Raw genomic sequence first — 19,472 nt, 5'->3', positions numbered from 1 at the left:
CTTTCCATTTATAAGATGTCTGTCTTCATTTCCTAAATTCTCTTGATCATTTATCCATGAATAAATCAAGCAGAACCATTCCCAAGCTGTAAACCTAAGAGCTAAGAAATGTGATAGTGGATCCACCATCTAATATCTGGACCTTCACCCTTCACCTGGCATCAGATTGCATATAACAGCAATATCTGACATGATTAGTATCTACAAATATTATAACGGCACAATGTATCACCCAATCTATATAATTAGAAATTACATGGCTGAATGTGCGTAATAATTGTCATATTGGAGATTTCTTTTAAGTTTTCAATTATAGCATATCTATGGTGGATATAATTGACAATTGACTATTTTTTCTACATTTGGAGGCTTCTTAGCTTTTTATATATATACAGCTCTGGCAAAAATTAAGAGACCGCCACATCAAAACCCTGTCATGGGCAGCCCCATCTCCAGACCTGAACCACATTGAAAACCTCTGGAATGTAATCAAGAGGATGATGGATAGTCACAAGCCATCAAACAAAGAACTGCTTACATTTTTGCACCAGAAGCCGAATGAAAGACTGGTGGAAAGCATGCCAAGACGCATGAAAGCTGTGATTAAAAAACATGGTTATTCCACAAAATATTGATTTCCGAACTCTTCCTGAGTTAAAACATTAGTATTGTTGTTTCTAAAGGATTATGAACTTGTTTTCTTTGCATTACTTGAGGTTCTGTAAGCACTGGAGTTTTTTGTAGTTTTTCAACAATATTCTTTTTAATTGGGGGGATTTTTTTAACAATTTATGGGAAGGGGATTATAGTTATAGACAATAACGTGAGTAATTAAACATAACATAGTGATGTAAAACTTGTTCTATTAAACAAGTAAGTAAGAAGATATATTCAAAGAAGAATCAATAGAGAAAAAAAGGTTAATGCAAGAGGAAAAGAATGTGGAAGGAAAAGTTAGAAAAGGAAGACGGGAAGGGAAAGGAAAGAAAAGGGCATAGGAGAAGGTTGGATCAGAAAAACGTGGAGAGTAGGGACGGGGAAAAGATCATCCTTATTGAAACAATATTTATAATAAAACAATTTTCAATTTGCTTCGTTAAATATGTAATTGTACTTGTATTTCTTGGCAAATAATAAAGCTTTTAACCTAAAAGTGGGAATTCCGACTTGAGGAAAGAAATAGGTTCCAAGATGACCATGTGGAATAGTATTTTATTAAATTCAATTTCATACAATCCTTTTTTGTAATTTTGACCACTTCTCCTTTTCAGAAAAAAAAAAAAATTATTGCTTGGAAATTTGGAGACGTTTTGTCAGTAGTTTATAGAATAAATTAAAAATTCACATTTTACTCAAAAATATACCTGTAAAGAGAAAAATCAGACAAACTGAACATTTTGCAGTGGTCTCTTAATTTTTGCGAGAGCTGTATATATACACATATCAGCACGTAGATGTGGCATTTCTAAAACTAGCACACTAGAAAGTTGTCATGCAAACTTAAGCCCCCATCACTTTAAGTAGCTGTTGTCTGGCAGCTATCTAGTCCAACATTCCCATACACAGGAGCTGTCGCTATGTCAAACACTCCTGTGTTCTTTATGAGAGAGCAGTTGGCAGACATCTTTGGCAATGGCTTATTTCTGAGAGAACAACAGGATCAGCAGTGCGAAAATGTACATGTCGGAATCTTTTTTCCTTTGACAATCATGTGGGGGGGGTCACAGTAAATGGTAGACCATTAGCCGAACCCACCAATATCTGCCCGTTCTGCTGAAGTTAGTCCAATTTGTATGGGGCCTTAAAACACAAGAAAAAAATAGTAGAAAGTTAACCCTCGACAGCACAACAAAAGTTATTGAATTTGTATCATAAACCCAGAGAGAACCCCTACAATTTTCTTTCAGCATTGCAACAGATGGATGACCAAAGTATTCCAGTGATTTTATGTGCATGACAGACTTCACATGTGAACAGGCTTTCGTCAGTTCAAGTTTTGACTAATGAAGTGTTGAAGGACATTCTTATAAATGCCATTCAGATTCAAGGTCACCAGAGTAAATGCTTGTCTTAACAACACTATTAATAAGTAATGGGAAATAATACTATGAAATATACCTTACATAATTCACACCACAGCTAATCCCACCCTTGGTCTTGTCTGTCTCTGGACCATATGTCTCTCGGCTTAATTGGCACTAGACCAGCCAATTCTTTGTTGTTCTAAACAGATGAATCTTAAGTTATAGCATTCCGTATTCTTTTACACATTGACAGACCAGAATTGCTTCAATGAGTGACATGTCCCTAATTATACCATTTGTAATTCAAACACCACAAGATGCAAATAATGAATAGACCCTAGTGCTTGGCTCTTTATATCATAATTATAACTGCGACGTAAAAGGAAATAATAATGCTTACTATGGTTCAACCAGTAATTTTCCAGTCTGGCTCCAACCTTTGCATATTTGTGGCTTTACTATAGTATTAAGACTGCTTTAGTTTTTACTGAATTGTGCATAAAGTATAGTGCAAGAGTATAAGAGCTATGTATATGAATCATTGTAACGACAGAGAGAGCAATAATATGTGAAAGATATTTGACAGCTTAAAACTAATGATCACATATCTTTTGTTTCAATATTATTCAGTTTATTTATAGTGATGAGATAACGTGCTCTGATAGATAACATGTTATCCGAGCATGCTTGGGAGTTAACCAAGTATGTTGGGCATCGGATAATATATTCGAGTCCCTGAGGCTGCATGATTTGTGGAGGTAGACAGCTGCAACACATGCGGGGATTGCCTGTTTGTAGGGAATCCCCACATGTGTTGCGGTTGTCTACTGTCACAAAACATGCAGCTGCAGGGACTCGAATATATTAGCCGAGCATGCCCAAGATACTTGGTTAACACCCGAGCATGCTCGGATAACATGTTATCCGAGCACGTTAGTTCACCATTATTTATATATAAAGGGAACCTATCCTGTTGTACATACACTTCAAAGGGTGGCCTGCATAGCATAGTATAGAGGAGAAGCTGAGCAGAAAGAATGATATATAGGTTTGTTGGAAAAGATTTAGTATTACTTGTACTTTAGTAATTGAATTCCCGCGTGTTTGTATGAATAAATGCCAGTGGGCGATCCTACTCAATGGGAGACAACTATCTCTGCGTGGACTGCCCCCTGGAATCATATTCATACAAACATCAGGGATTCAATGAATAAAATACAAGGTCTACTGAATCTTTTCCACCAAAAATGTCTATCACTCTACTTACTGTAGTTCCATCTGCTCTATATCACCCTTACTGGAGATCAAATACCATTTTCATCATGACAGGTTCCCTTTAAATGTCTTACACTTTGCCATTTGTGTCCAAGATATATATATTTTCTCAAATCTACTTACCAAAGGGAAAAGCAATTAACATAAGTATTCTGAATTAGCCATAATGGGTTTTCTCAGCATTGACTGAAGTAACCATTCTACGAGCACTGCTAATGAAAAGCTAGTTACCGTCACTACACCACATAATCTGTCTATAAGGGCTCACTTAATTGCATGCTCAGACGAGAGAATGGTGGACAACATGCTAATTAGTGTGGCAGCTTCTTACCACTGTAAATGGATTCATCAATATGTATTGGTTTATGCACAAAACCGACGGGGTCCCAGAGAGAAGCTTTTGGTGCCATCTTAAAGAGCAATCATTATATTGAGAAAGTGATTAAAGGTTATTATTATAATTGCTCTCTTTTATAAGCATAATAGTGCTTGCATCCTGCTATTGATACATGCTGTGTAACCATGTAGGGGAATTTCGATTCTGCACAGCAATTCATTTTTATTTTTGTATTAGATGAGTGTATTAGTAATTGCTGGACCACAAACTATGATGAATACCATATTACTATGATATTGTGAAATGCTTGTTACAGGATGTAGTAAATCAATGGCAGCAATGTACTACAAGATATAAAGTATATACAACTTATATATTTATTTTTTACTGTTACCACTGTTCTAAACTCTGTATTCAGCAGGTACAAGTATTCTTAAAAAACATTTATTATGATTTGAATGGGAAAACTGGGACTCGTGTCAAGCAGAGTTGAGCGAATTTATTAGAAGAAAATAGAATTCTACTTGAATATACAAAAAATCAGTAGCTTGGATAATGCAGATTTTTGTACATTCATATGGTGAAAATTCAGCAAAATGGTGGCCAGCTGTCTACTATTTTGCTGAACCATAAATGTAGGAGGAATTTAAATAAAAACTTATACTCACCTCACCGCTGAGCTGTTCAGACCCTCCGCTGCTTGCTTCCCGCCAGTCTTTAAACCATCTCTACTTTACCCCATCGCATGTTTCATCTATGGAAAGTGCAACATGCAGTGACCTCCAAGGACTGATTGCAGCCAGAAGTTCCAGCCTAAACTGAACAGGCCAATGCAGAATGCAACGCACAACCTGGAAAAGACAAGGCACCACAGAGAGCTGGAAAGTGGGCAGTGAACAGCAGGGAAGACGAGGAGGTCAGCGAGGAGGTGAGTATAAGTTTTTGTGTTTTTACATCTTATGTTTATTATGCTCTGGGATCCAGAAAGCAGATCAGAGACATTCAATTCACAGAAAATAACTTTGTTGTAAATCAAATTTCCTCGGAAAATCCAAGCAATTTGGTGTATGCGAATTCTGTCAGATCCGCTCTTCTCAAACCACAAGCCATAGTGCATAGGTGTAACATCAATGACCTCCAGCCTGGTAACATTAGCATGATATTCTGTACTTTAAGAACATACTTTCTTGGCACATGTAACATCGTAAGAATGCAAGGGTTAATATTTTTCTTAAATTTGTCCATACTCTTTAAATTACTTTTGGCAAATCACTTGTTTGGCTAATAGCTATTTCTATCAAACTTCTGCCGATGCATTTACTTTCCGTTTGGCCATGTAATTATGTGTTCCGAATAAGTAGAGGAAAGTAAGCTGTGCCAAGACTTCTCTGGTATTAGGTTATCTGCTTTCAAGAACGTAAGATTGGGCATGTTGAAATCCCTCTCCCCCACCAATATAGACCCAAATGAATGTCTGCAAAACATGCCATGCATATTAAGTGGCCAGATGGTTCTACAAAAATCAGCAGACTTGGCTGACAAGGGTCTGTTGTGTTTGCCCTCATTATCAGTCCGTAACATATTCTGTCAATTGTCATCATGCTTAAAAACTATTTTGAAAAGGTCCTTTTCTCACCTAGAAAACTCCATTACCATTTAGTGATGTCACATGAATCCAATAAACGTTAGCCTCTGCAGTTTATAGGAACTTGTTAACTTTGCAGTCACTAAATTAGCACCGCCCTTACGTGGTTTTTAGGAGTCTCTCCTTCTTCTTCAAGAAGAAGCAAAAGCAGACAAATCAAGTCCCAAGGGGGTTGCTAAGTGGGAAACAATGAGGAGAATCAATGAACTAACTTGGAATAACTCTGTCCTTGGTGCCTTGCATCGTCATCTGCATTAAGCTGATTCTCTCCATTATGGAATGCCATTGGCGGCTAGGAGGTCATGCTTCAACCTGATTTTTACAACCTTGTCAAATAGTGCAATTAGTTTGTTGAATCCTGATGGGTTTTCAAAATTAGTATAGTGCTCTAAAAAAAAGGTTAATATGAATTCATAAATATGATAAATGTAGTTAACTTGAAGTGCCTGTGTCAGGATGAAAAATCTGCAGTCGGGCCCAACCTACCATGTGCCATATGTCTCTGTAGCTTTTATGGCTACCCCACCGTTGGCCAGTATGAAACTTTTTTTTATCAAAAATGCAGTAGATGGTCTGGAAATTATTCTTTATTTTAATGTACAGTATTCTGAAAACAAAAAATACATCTGCATAAAATATTTAAAGCTACACACTTAGTTAGCCAGCGAATTCCAAGTTATGCAATCATCTTAGAGATAGAAAGCATGATTTCTGGCTTTACATAATCCCATAAAATGTACAGTAAGTTGTTTTCCTTCCTCTCTGGTTCCTTATGCACTATATAGCACACTTACAGCTTCCATCTTGTACACTTAGAAGACAGTAAAGATCTGTGTAGGCCGGTTAACATCACATCATTAACAGCTTTCAAACTTTTCCTTCTTATGGGCAATCATAGAAATGTACCTGAGATGTAATAGCTGAAATCTACAGACACAACAGACGGTGTGTAGGTGTCGAAACTGACTGATGAAGTAAAAAAAATGCAGCTTTTGACAGATTAACATTGGCGAATGATTATAATGAGCTCTTATAGCTGTAGTTATTATTTTGTACCGAACACAAAGTTTAGGTCTTGATTTTAAAGTTTTTTTGATCATGTGATTCAATAAAATGTACAGAAGTGGCATGGTTTAGTTTGTTAAACAAGGGGTAATATGGTGCTATCTACTGAAAAAAACTGACTCACAATTCACTTGCACTTGTTACCTTATAAAACATTATTTTGAGCAATGTCATCGGTGCTTACAGTTGTGGCCAAAAGTATTGGCACCTCTGCAATTCTGTCAGATAATACTCAGTTTCTTCCTGAAAATGATTGCAAACACAAATTCTTTGTTATTATTATCTTCATTTAATTTTGTATTAAATGAGAAAACACAAAAGAGAATGAAGCAAAAAGCAAATCATTCATCATTTCACACAAAACTCCAAAAATCGGCCAGACAAAAGTATTGGGACCCTCAGCCTAATACTTGGCTGCACCACCTTTAGCAAAAATAACTGCGACCAACCGCTTTCGGTAACCATCAATGAGTTTCTTACAATGCTCTGCTGGAATTTTAGACTATTCTTCTTTGGCAAACTGGCAGGTCCCTGATATTTGAAGGGTGCCTTCTCCAAACTGCCATTTTTAGATCTCTCCACAGGTGTTCTATGGGATTCAGGTCTGGACTCATTGCTGGCCACCTTAGAAGTCTCCAGTGCTTTCTCTCAAACCATTTTCTAGTGCTTTTTGAAGTGTATTTTGGGTCATTGTCCTGCTGGAAGATCCATGACCTCTGAGGGAGACCCAGCTTTCTCACACTGGGCCCTACATTATACTGCAAAATTTGTTGGTAGCCTTCAGACTTCATAATGCCTTTCACGCAGTCCAGTGCCAGAGGCAGCAAAGCAACCCCAAAACATCAGGGAACCTCCGCCATGTTTGACTGTAGGGACCATGTTCTTTTCTTTGAATGCCTCTTTTTTTTCTCCTGTAAACTCTATGTTGATGCCTTTGCCCAAAAAGCTCTACTTTTGTCTCATCTGACCAGAGAACATTCTTCCAAAACATTTTAGGCTTTTTCAGGAAAGTTTTGGCAAACTCCAGCCTGGCTTTTTTATGTCTCGGGGTAAGAAGTGGGGTCTTCCTGGGTCTCCTACCATACAGTCCCTTTTCATTCAGACGTCGACGGATAGTACAGGTTGACACTGTTGTACCCTCGGACTGCAGGGCAACTTGAACTTGTTTGGATGTTAGTCGAGGTTCTTTATCCAAAATCCGCACAATCTTGCGTTGAAATCTCTTGTCAATTTTTCTTTTCCATCCACATCTAGGGAGGTTAGCCACAGTGCCATGGGCTTTAAACTTCTTGATGACACTGCGCACGGTAGACACAGGAACATTCAGGTCTTTGGAGATGGACTTGTAGCCTTGAGATTGCTCATGCTTCCTCACAATTTGGTTTCCCAAGTCCTCAGACAGTTCTTTGGTCTTCTTTCTTTTCTCCATGCTCAATGTGGTACACACAAGGACACAGGACAGAGGTTGAGTCAACTTTAATCCATGTCAGCTGGCTGCAAGTGTGATTTAGTTATTGTCAACACCTGTTAGGTGCCACAGGTAAGTTACAGGTGCTGTTAATTATACAAATTAGAGAAGCATCACATGATTTTTCGAACAGTGCCAATACTTTTGTCCACCCCTGTTTATGTTTGGTGTGGAATTATATCCAATTTGGCTTTAGGACAATTCTTTTTGTGTTTTTTTCATTTAAGACAAATTAAATGAAGATAATAATAACAAAGAATTTGTGTTTGCAATCATTTTCAGGAAGAAGCTGAGTATTATCTGACAGAATTGCAGGGGTGTCAATACTTTTTGCCACAACTGTATGTGATTACAACAGAAAAGTAGAATAATTGCAGGTATAAGTTATCTGTAGTTTTGCAGAGTACTGCAGGTAATTTCTGCTTCATAGAATATTATTATTTATTATTATAGAGCCATTTATTCCATGGCGCTTTACATGTGAGAAAGGGTATAAATAATAAAAAACAAGTAAAGTAATCTTAACAATACAAGTCACAACTGGTACAGGATGAGGCGAGGGTCACAATCTACAAGGCATGAGTGAGAATACAGTAGACGAGGGTAGAGCTGGTTGTTCAGCGGTTTGGTGGATCGGTGGCTACGGCAGGATGTAGGCTTGTTGGAAGAGGTGGGTCTTCGGATAGATTCAACTTCATTCCAAAAGAAGTAAATAGAGCCGTCCATGTGCTGCCACCTCTCTGTGCCAAGTGGGTAAGGCTCTAAAAAGAAAACGGGCTCAGGATACCTTCATTCTGGAGATTCATATGAGTCCCAAAGGTCAAACTTACATTTTTAGTTCATTTATGGGATATCATATGGATATGGCAGATTTATTATTTATAAGACATCCACTAAGGAATTTTTAGGCTTCTAAAATGGTTTAACATGAATTCATAACCATACCTTAATTATTTAAATTTTCTTCTCCTAAAAAAATGATATTCACCTTAATGGTCAACTATCTCACCTCTATCACTCTGTTCAGCCTCTTTACTTCAGTACACTATATATTGTTTGTGAATCTTCAATTTGCGCCAAGTAGGCCTCTGATGTCACACCGACAAGGGCTTGGGTGGTGCACATCTGTTATGAAAGGTAATTCAGTACCACAATGGACATAGAGGTCAGCGCACATACAGTGACCTGGCAATAACCCAAAAAACAAGAACGAGCTCTGAGACGTGGGAACTCTGTTGACCGCAATCCCTAATCCTCTCCAACCACACTAAAGGCAGCCGTGGATTGCGCCTAACGCTACCTATGCAACTCGGCACGGCCTGAGAAACTAGCTAGCCTGAAGATAGAAAATAAGCCTACCTTGCCTCAGAGAAATACCCCAAAGGAAAAGGCAGCCCCCACATATAATGACTGTGAGTTAAGATGAAAAGACAAACGTAGAGATGAAATAGATATAGCAAAGTGAGTCCCAACTTTCTGAACAGAGCGAGGATAGGAAAGGTAACTTTGCGGTCAACACAAAACCCTACAAAAACCACGCAAAGGGGGCAAAAAGACCCTCCGTACCGAACTAACGGCACGGAGGTACACCCTCTACGTCCCAGAGCTTCCAGCAAGCAGAAAAAACAAATTGACAAGCTGGACAGAAAAAAACAGCAAACAAATAGCAAAGAGGAACTTAGCTATGCAGAGCAGCAGGCCACAGGAACGATCCAGGAGGAAACAGGTCCAATACTAGAACATTGACTGGAGGCCAGGATCAAAGCACATGGGGGAGTTAAATAGAGCAGCACCTAACGACTTCACCACATCACCTGAGGAAGGAAACTCAGAAGCCGCAGTACCACTTTCCTCCACCAACGGAAGCTCACAGAGAGAACCAGCCGAAGTACCACTTGTGACCACAGGAGGGAGCTCTGCCACAGAATTCACAACAGTACCCCCCCTTGAGGAGGGGTCACCGAACCCTCACCAGAGCTCCCAGGATGACCAGGATGAGCCATATGCAAGGCACGAACAAGATCAGGAGCATGGACATCAGAGGCAAAGACCCAGGAATTATCTTCCTGAGCATAACCCTTCCACCTAACCAGATACTGGAGTTTCCGCCTTGAAACACGAGAATCCAAAATCTTCTCCACAATATATTCCAACTCCCCCTCCACCAAAACCGGGGGAGGAGGATCAACAGATGGAACCATAGGTGCCACGTATCTCCGCAACAATGACCTATGGAATACGTTATGTATGGAAAAAGAATCTGGAAGTCTCAGACGAAAAGACACAGGATTAAGAACCTCAGAAATCCTATACAGACCAATAAAACGAGGTTTAAACTTAGGAGAGGAAACCTTCATAGGAATATGACGAGAAGATAACCAAACCAAGTCCCCAACCCGAAGTCGGGGACCCACACAGCGTCTGCGATTAGCGAAACGTTGGGCCTTCTTCTGGGACAAAGTCAAATTGTCCACTACATGAGTCCAAATCTGCAACCTGTCCACCACAGTATCCACACCAGGACAGTCCGAAGACTCAACCTGCCCTGAAGAGAAACGAGGATGGAACCCAGAGTTGCAGAAAAACGGTGAAACCAAGGTAGCCGAGCTGGCCCGATTATTAAGGGCGAACTCAGCCAAAGGCAAAAAGGACACCCAGTCATCCTGATCAGCAGAAACAAAGCATCTCAGATATGTTTCCAAGGTTTGATTGGTTCGTTCGGTCTGGCCATTAGTCTGAGGATGGAAAGCCGAGGAAAAAGACAAGTCAATGCCCATCCTACCACAAAAGGCTCGCCAAAACCTCGAAACAAACTGGGAACCTCTGTCAGAAACGATATTCTCTGGAATGCCATGTAAACGAACCACATGCTGAAAAAACAATGGCACCAAATCAGAGGAGGAAGGCAATTTAGACAAGGGTACCAAATGGACCATCTTAGAGAAGCGATCACAGACCACCCAAATGACTGACATCTTTTGAGAGACGGGAAGATCTGAAATAAAATCCATAGAGATATGTGTCCAAGGCCTCTTCGGGACCGGCAAGGGCAAAAGCAACCCACTGGCACGAGAACAGCAGGGCTTAGCCCGAGCACAAATCCCACAGGACTGCACAAAAGTACGCACATCCCGCGACAGAGATGGCCACCAAAAGGATCTAGCCACTAACTCTCTGGTACCAAAGATTCCAGGATGACCGGCCAACACCGAACAATGAACCTCAGAGATAACTTTATTCGTCCACCTATCAGGGACAAACAGTTTCTCCGCTGGGCAACGATCAGGTTTATTAGCCTGAAATTTTTGCAGCACCCGCCGCAAATCAGGGGAGATGGCAGACACAATTACTCCCTCTTTGAGGATACCCGCCGGCTCAGATACACTCGGAGAGTCGGGCACAAAACTCCTAGACAGAGCATCCGCCTTCACATTTTTAGAGCCCGGAAGGTATGAAATCACAAAGTCAAAACGGTCAAAAAACAACGACCAACGAGCTTGTCTAGGATTCAACCGCTTGGCGGACTCGAGATAAGTCAAGTTCTTATGATCAGTCAAGACCACCACGCGATGCTTAGCTCCTTCAAGCCAATGACGCCACTCCTCGAATGCCCACTTCATGGCCAGCAACTCTTGATTGCCCACATCATAATTTCGCTCAGCAGGCAAAAACTTCCTGGAAAAGAAGGCGCATGGTTTCATCACCGAGCAATCAGAACTTCTCTGCGACAAAACAGCCCCTGCTCCAATCTCAGAAGCATCAACCTCGACCTGGAACGGAAGCGAAACATCTGGTTGACACAACACAGGGGCAGAAGAAAAACGACGCTTCAACTCTTGAAAAGCTTCCACCGCAGCAGAAGACCAATTGACCAAATCAGCACCTTTCTTGGTCAAATCGGTCAATGGTTTAGCAATACTAGAAAAATTGCAGATGAAGCGACGATAAAAATTAGCAAAGCCCAGGAACTTTTGCAGACTTTTCAGAGATGTCGGCTGAGTCCAATTATGGATGGCTTGGACCTTAACAGGGTCCATCTCGATAGTAGAAGGGGAAAAGATGAACCCCAAAAATGAAACCTTCTGAACACCAAAGAGACACTTTGATCCCTTCACAAACAAAGAATTAGCACGCAGGACCTGAAACACCGTTCTGACCTGCTTCACATGAGACTCCCAATCATCCGAGAAGATCAAAATGTCATCTAAGTACACAATCAGGAATTTATCCAGGTACTCTTGGAAGATGTCATGCATAAAGGACTGAAACACTGATGGAGCATTGGCAAGTCCGAATGGCATTACTAGATACTCAAAATGGCCCTCGGGCATATTAAATGCAGTTTTCCACTCATCGCCTCTCTTAATACGCACAAGATTATACGCACCACGAAGATCTATCTTGGTGAACCAACTAGCCCCCTTAATCCGAGCAAACAAATCAGATAACAATGGCAAGGGGTACTGAAATTTAACCGTGATCTTATTTAGAAGGCAGTAATCTATACAAGGTCTCAGTGAACCATCCTTCTTGGCTACAAAAAAGAACCCTGCTCCTAATGGCGACGATGACGGGCGAATATGCCCCTTCTCCAAAGACTCCTTCACATAACTCCGCATAGCTTGTAAAGCGCTGCGGAATATGTTGGCGCTATATAAATAAAAATTATTATTATTATTATTATTATAGCGGCGTGCAAAGGCACAGATAAATTAAACAGTTGACCTTTTGGGAATTTACTACCAGGAATCAAATCGATAGCACAATCACAATCCCTATGCGGAGGTAGGGTATCGGACTTGGGCTCATCAAATAAATCCCGGTAATCAGACAAGAACTCAGGAACCTCAGAAGGGGTGGATGACGAAATTGACAGAAATGGGACATCACCATGTACCCCCTGACAACCCCAGCTGGACACAGACATGGATTTCCAATCTAATACTGGATTATGGACTTGTAGCCATGGCAACCCCAACACGACCACATCATGCAGATTATGCAACACCAGAAAGCGAATAACCTCCTGATGTGCAGGAGCCATGCACATGGTCAGCTGGGTCCAGTACTGAGGCTTATTCTTGGCCAAAGGCGTAGCATCAATTCCTCTCAATGGAATAGGACACTGCAAGGGCTCCAAGGAAAACCCACAACGCCTAGCATACTCCAAGTCCATCAAATTCAGAGCAGCGCCTGAGTCCACAAATGCCATGACAGAATACGATGACAAAGAGCAGATCAAGGTAACAGACAGAAGAAATTTTGACTGTACCGTACCAATGGTGGCAGACCTAGCGAACCGCTTAGTGCGCTTAGGACAATCAGAGAAAGCATGAGTGGAATCACCACAGTAGAAACACAGCCCATTCAGACGTCTGTGTTCTTGCCGTTCAACTCTGGTCAAAGTCCTATCGCACTGCATAGGCTCAGGTAATACCGCCAAATGGTGCACAGATTTACGCTCGCGCAAGCGTCGACCGATCTGAATGGCCAAAGACATAGACTCATTCAGACCAGCAGGCATAGGAAATCCCACCATGACATCCTTAAGGGCTTCAGAGAGACCTTTTCTGAAAATAGCTGCGAGCGCACCTTCATTCCACTGAGTGAGTACGGACCACTTTCTAAATTTCTGACAATATACCTCTATTTCATCCTGACCCTGACACAGAGCCAGCAAATTCTTCTCTGCCTGATCCACAGAATTAGCTTCATCGTACAGCAATCCGAGCGCCAGGAAAAATGCATCGATATTACTTAATGCAGGATCTCCTGATGCAAGAGAAAATGCCCAGTCCTGAGGGTCGCCACGCAAAAAAGAAATAACGATCCTAACTTGTTGAACTGGGTCACCAGAGGAGCGAGTTTCAAAGCCAGAAATAGTTTACAATTATTTTTGAAACTCAGAAATTTAGTTCTATCTCCAAAAAACAAATCAGGAATAGGAATTCTTGGTTCTAACATAGAATTCTGAACCACAAAGTCTTGAATATTTTGTACTCTTGCCGTGAGCTGATCAACACATGAAGACAGACCTTTAATGTCCATTGCTACACCTGTGTCCTGAACCACCCAAATGTCTAGGGGAAAAAAAAGGCAAAACACAGTGCAAAGAAAAAAAAATGGTCTCAGAACTTCTTTTTTCCCTCTATTTGGAATCATTAGTACTTTGGGCCTCCAGTACTGTTATGAAAGGTAATTCAGTACCACAATGGACATAGAGGTCAGCGCACATACAGTAACATTGTAACATAGTAAGGCCGAAAAAAGACATTTGTCCATCCAGTTCAGCCTACATTCCATCATAATAAATCCCCAGATCTACGTCCTTCTACAGAACCTAATAATTGTATGATACAATATTTTTCTGCTCCAGGAAGAAATCCATAGTAACATAGTTAGTAAGGGTAACATAGTTAGTAAGGGTAACATAGTTAGTGACCTGGCAATAACCCAAAAACAAGAACGAGCTCTGAGACGTGGGAACTCTGTTGACCGCAATCCCTAATCCTCTCCAACCACACTAAAGGCAGCCGTGGATTGCGCCTAACGCTCCCTATGCAACTCGGCACGGCCTGAGAAACTAGCTAGCCTGAAGATAGAAAATAAGCCTACCTTGCCTCAGAGAAATACCCCAAAGGAAAAGGCAGCCCCCACATATAATGACTGTGAGTTAAGATGAAAAGACAAACGTAGAGATGAAATAGATATAGCAAAGTGAGTCCCAACTTTCTGAACAGAGCGAGGATAGGAAAGGTAACTTTGCGGTCAACACAAAACCCTACAAAAACCACGCAAAGGGGGCAAAAAGACCCTCCGTACCGAACTAACGGCACGGAGGTACACCCTCTACGTCCCAGAGCTTCCAGCAAGCAGAAAAAACAAATTGACAAGCTGGACAGAAAAAAACAGCAAACAAATAGCAAAGAGGAACTTAGCTATGCAGAGCAGCAGGCCACAGGAACGATCCAGGAGGAAACAGGTCCAATACTAGAACATTGACTGGAGGCCAGGATCAAAGCACTAGGTGGAGTTAAATAGAGCAGCACCTAACGACTTCACCACATACCTGAGGAAGGAAACTCAGAAGCCGCAGTACCACTTTCCTCCACCAACGGAAGCTCACAGAGAGAACCAGCCGAAGTACCACTTGTGACCACAGGAGGGAGCTCTGCCACAGAATTCACAACACACATCATGATGTGACATCACCACACACACAGTAATCTCACGATGTGTGTCACCTAGGCTCTCAGTTAGGAGTCTCAAGCTGCACACATGAAATCATGAAGTGGTTCGTAATGTTACAAGCATACTCAGCACCAGTTATCTAGCGGGGAGTGATAGTGATCGAAGAGGTTGCTGTGCACCATAGGAAAAAGTAGGATGAGTTGGAGGACCAGACGGCCGGCTGCAGCATCAGTTGCACAGGAGAGCAGCAACAAGTGTTCATTTTTTTCACATATTGGAACAATGGTGTCCTGACTATACAGATGACCTTCTAAGATCCATCTGAAAAAGGAAGAAAAAAGATGTATTACCTTACACCAATGGTACAAACCACAGACTGCTAGTCCTCTGTAAGAGTCTATTAACCCCTTAACTCCCGGAGTTTTTTTCATTTTGCTTTTTCGTTCCCCTCCTTCTCAGAGCCATACCTTTTATATTTTTCAGTCAATATGGCCATGTGAGGGCTTATATTTTGCAAGACGAGTTGTACATTTGAACGACGCCATTGGTTTCACCACGTCGTGTACTAGTAAATGGGAAAAAAGTTCCAAGTGAGGTGAAATTACAAAAAAAGTGCAATCCCACACTTGTTTTTGTTTGGCTTTTTTTGCTTGGTTCACTAAATGCTAAAACTGACCTGCTATTATGATTATCCAGGTCATTATGAATTCATAGACACCAAATATATCTAGATTCTGTTTTATCTAAGTGGTGAAAAAAAATTTCAAACTTTGCTAAAAAAAACAAAAAAAATTGTGCAATTTTCCGATACCCGTAGCGTCTCCATTTTTCGTGATCTGGGGTTGGATGAGGGCTTATTGTTTGCGTAACAAGCTGGCATTTTTAATTATACCATTTTGGTACAGATACAATCTTTTGATCACCGTTATTGCATTTTAATGCAATGTTGTGGTGATCAAAAAAAGTCATTCTGGCATTTTGACTTTTTTCTATCGCTACGCCATTTAGCGATCAGGTTAATCCTTTTTTTATTGATAGATTGGGCAATTCTGAATGCGGCGATACCAAATATGTGTAGGTTTGATTTTTTTATTGTTTTATTTTGAATGGGGCAAAAGGGGGTGATTTGAACTTTTATATTTTTTTATTTTGTTCATATTTTTAAAAACATTTTTTTTTACTTTTGGCATGCTTCAATTGCCTCCATGGGAGACTCCAAGCTGCCACAACTTGATTGGCTTTGCTACATAGAGTCAATGATCAGATCACCTCTATGTAGCAGAATTACAGACTTGCTATGAGCGCCGACCACAGGGTGGTGCTCATAGCAATCCGGCATCAACAACAATAGAGGTCTGAAGGAGACCTCTGGTTGTTATGCCAACACAACGATCACCCCCGATCATGTGAGGAGGGTCACCGATGCACGCATTTCCAGCCGGATGGCTGGAAGCGCTTGTTAAATGCCGCTGTCAGAGTTTGACAGCGGCATTCAACTAGTCAATGGGCATGGGTGGATCACGATTCCACCTGCACCTAAAACAGCTGACATGTCCTGGCTTTGATTCGGGGTCACCTCCGGAGCAAACATCAAGGCTTGGGATACTGCCATCGGATGTACTATTCCGTCCAATGGCAGTAAGGGGTTAAAGAGGTACCCCCTATCACTTCAGTATTTGTTAGAATAAAGTGTTCATTCCATTTATAAAACCCAGTAACCCCAAAACTGGGCTGACTGAGGCTGCAAAGAAAACCAACCTCAGAAGGGAATGACAGGCACTATCACACCTGCCTATCATTCCATAAAATCCAGACCTGAAAACCAGAGTTATCAAAGCCCCTAGCAAACTATACTTTGGTAGGGATATCTAGCTTTCCTTAATTCTTTATACCTCACCCAGCTTTATCTACATGAGATATATATTCCCTATAGCCTAGTATTCATGAGAGGAATATGGGGGAGAATATTACAGGAAGGAATAACATTTGTGAAGCAATGATTTAGAACCTAGCGTACTATCCCATATTCACTGCTAGTCGTGCTGGATTGTAGATACATCTTTATAAATGGGTTGTGAGGTTTAATGAAAGCCATGTAAAACAGTAAACTCTTTCAGCCCTTGACTAACTCATGCTGAAAACTGTCCACAGTTTATTTTTCTGCAACTGCTTCCATGCCTACTTGCTCGTAAAGGCTTAACTATGAAAGGAAATTGGTCATGAAGCCTTGAAATGGCTTTTTATCCATTGACCTGTGTTTGGTATAACTGATGACCAACTGGACCTTAGCATCTCAGATCACAATGCTGTAATCAATAAACTGTTTTAAGGCTGTCATTTTTGTATTCATTCTTTACTAATGAGTTTATTTTTTCTGCTCCAGTTTAAGTATATTAAAGACACAGTCCATTTGAAATCATGGATTGTAGTGGACTGGTCAACCAAAAATATATATTTCATAGTCAATTTGACAACAGCTATCGATGTATGTGAAAGAGAACAACTCTACTGTCCTCTAATGCATTTCTATTGGGGACACAAAGATTAATTCTTGCTTTTCTACAGATAAGTGGTGAAAGGGGTTATCTGAATCCCGCTTATCTCATCCCTCTGCAGAAATAATCTGCCCATTTGCATGAGCTCATATGAGTGCCACTTTATTATTAAGACTAGTTGACATCACTGTGGTCTTTTACACCACTTTACTGGGATAAGAGCTTTGAGGAATCGACCCCCATGCGTATCTAACGCAGGGCAGATATGGTCCTGAAGCTCAAAAGATACTCTCAACTTTAGAGAGGTGGCTCCTCAATAGAGATCCTCTAGGGTATATGGAAGTGGGGGTTCTAGATGGGCAATCCCTATAATATGTTAATAGTGCATAATGGCTTCAGCTCGAGCAAATCAATTTTATGTCATACTCAACTGTAGCTCTGACCACTAGATGCTTAATTTTAAAATGTCGAATATTGTTTGCACCTTTTTGTGTTATTATATTGACTGTATATTTGATTTCATTGGTCATTTTTAAATCTAAAAAAATTCAACTATTCAATAAGTATTTGCAGTAATTTCAGAATTCTTCCATAAAAATGAAAATCAGAAACAGAAAACACTGAACTTCTGTACTTGTGAAACACATGTTCTGGCAAACATTGAATTCATTTAATCTCTCCTTGATGAAACATGATGTCATTTTGTGGAAGGTGCTAACATGAAATGGGCGGCTGTTCTAGGACACTGGTAATAAATATTTAAACCTCTGAAACAACTTTCACATCAGCACCACAACGTGTATATTAACATTATGATGTGTCTGCAAGACTGAGGAGATTCTAATGGACTGCCTTGTTAAAGGACCCACGATCAATAACAGATAGATGGATAGATAGATAGATAGATAGATAGATAGAGAGATAGATAGATATGAGATAGATAGATAGATAGATAGATAGAAGAGTGATATATATATATATAGATAGATATGAGATAGATAGATAGATAGATAGATAGATAGATAGATAGATAGATAGATAGATAGATAGATAGATAGAAGAGTGATATATATATATATATATATATACAGTTAGGGCCAGAAATATTTGGACAGTGACACAATTTTCGCGAGTTGGGCTCTGCATGCCACCACATTGGATTTGAAATGAAACCTCTACAACAGAATTAAAGTGCAGATTGTAACGTTTAATTTGAAGGGTTGAACAAAAATATCTGATAGAAAATGTAGGAATTGTACACATTTCTTTACAAACACTCCACATTTTAGGAGGTCAAAAGTAATTGGACAAATAAACATAACCCAAACAAAATATTTTTATTTTCAATATTTTGTTGCAAATCCTTTGGAGGCAATCACTGCCTTAAGTCTGGAACCCATGGACATCACCAAACGCTGGGTTTCCTCCTTCTTAATGCTTTGCCAGGCCTTTACAGCCGCAGCCTTCAGGTCTTGCTTGTTTGTGGGTCTTTCCGTCTTAAGTCTGGATTTGAGCAAGTGAAATGCATGCTCAACTGGGTTTAGATCTGGAGATTGACTTGGCCATTGCAGAATGTTCCACTTTTTGGCACTCATGAACTCCTGGGTAGCTTTTGGCTGTATGCTTGGGGTCATTGTCCATCTGTACTATGAAGCGCCGTCCAATCAACTTTGCAGCATTTGGCTGAATCTGGGCTGAAAGTATATCCCGGTACACTTCAGAATTCATCCGGCTACTCTTGTCTGCTCTTATGTCATCAATAAACACAAGTGACCCAGTGCCATTGAAAGCCATGCATGCCCATGCCATCACGTTGCCTCCACCATGTTTTACAGAGGATGTGGTGTGCCTTGGATCATGTGCCGTTCCCTTTCTTCTCCAAACTTTTTTCTTCCCATCATTCTGGTACAGGTTGATCTTTGTCTCATCTGTCCATAGAATACTTTTCCAGAACTGAGCTGGCTTCTTGAGG

The 19,472-nt window shown here is 40.5% G+C and overlaps 1 protein-coding gene across 2 annotated transcripts in view; it reads left to right on the top strand.

The window, feature by feature from the left end:
• Positions 1–19,472, top strand: part of UNC5C (unc-5 netrin receptor C) — a 554,596-nt gene that overhangs the window by 109,247 nt on the left and 425,877 nt on the right. The window lies entirely within an intron of this gene.

Source organism: Ranitomeya imitator, chromosome 1 (genome assembly GCF_032444005.1).
Source record: "Ranitomeya imitator isolate aRanImi1 chromosome 1, aRanImi1.pri, whole genome shotgun sequence".
In the NCBI taxonomy this organism is placed as follows: Eukaryota; Metazoa; Chordata; class Amphibia; order Anura; family Dendrobatidae; genus Ranitomeya; species Ranitomeya imitator.
Note: the sequence above shows the minus strand (reverse complement) of the source record. Positions and strands in the feature narration are given on the sequence as shown.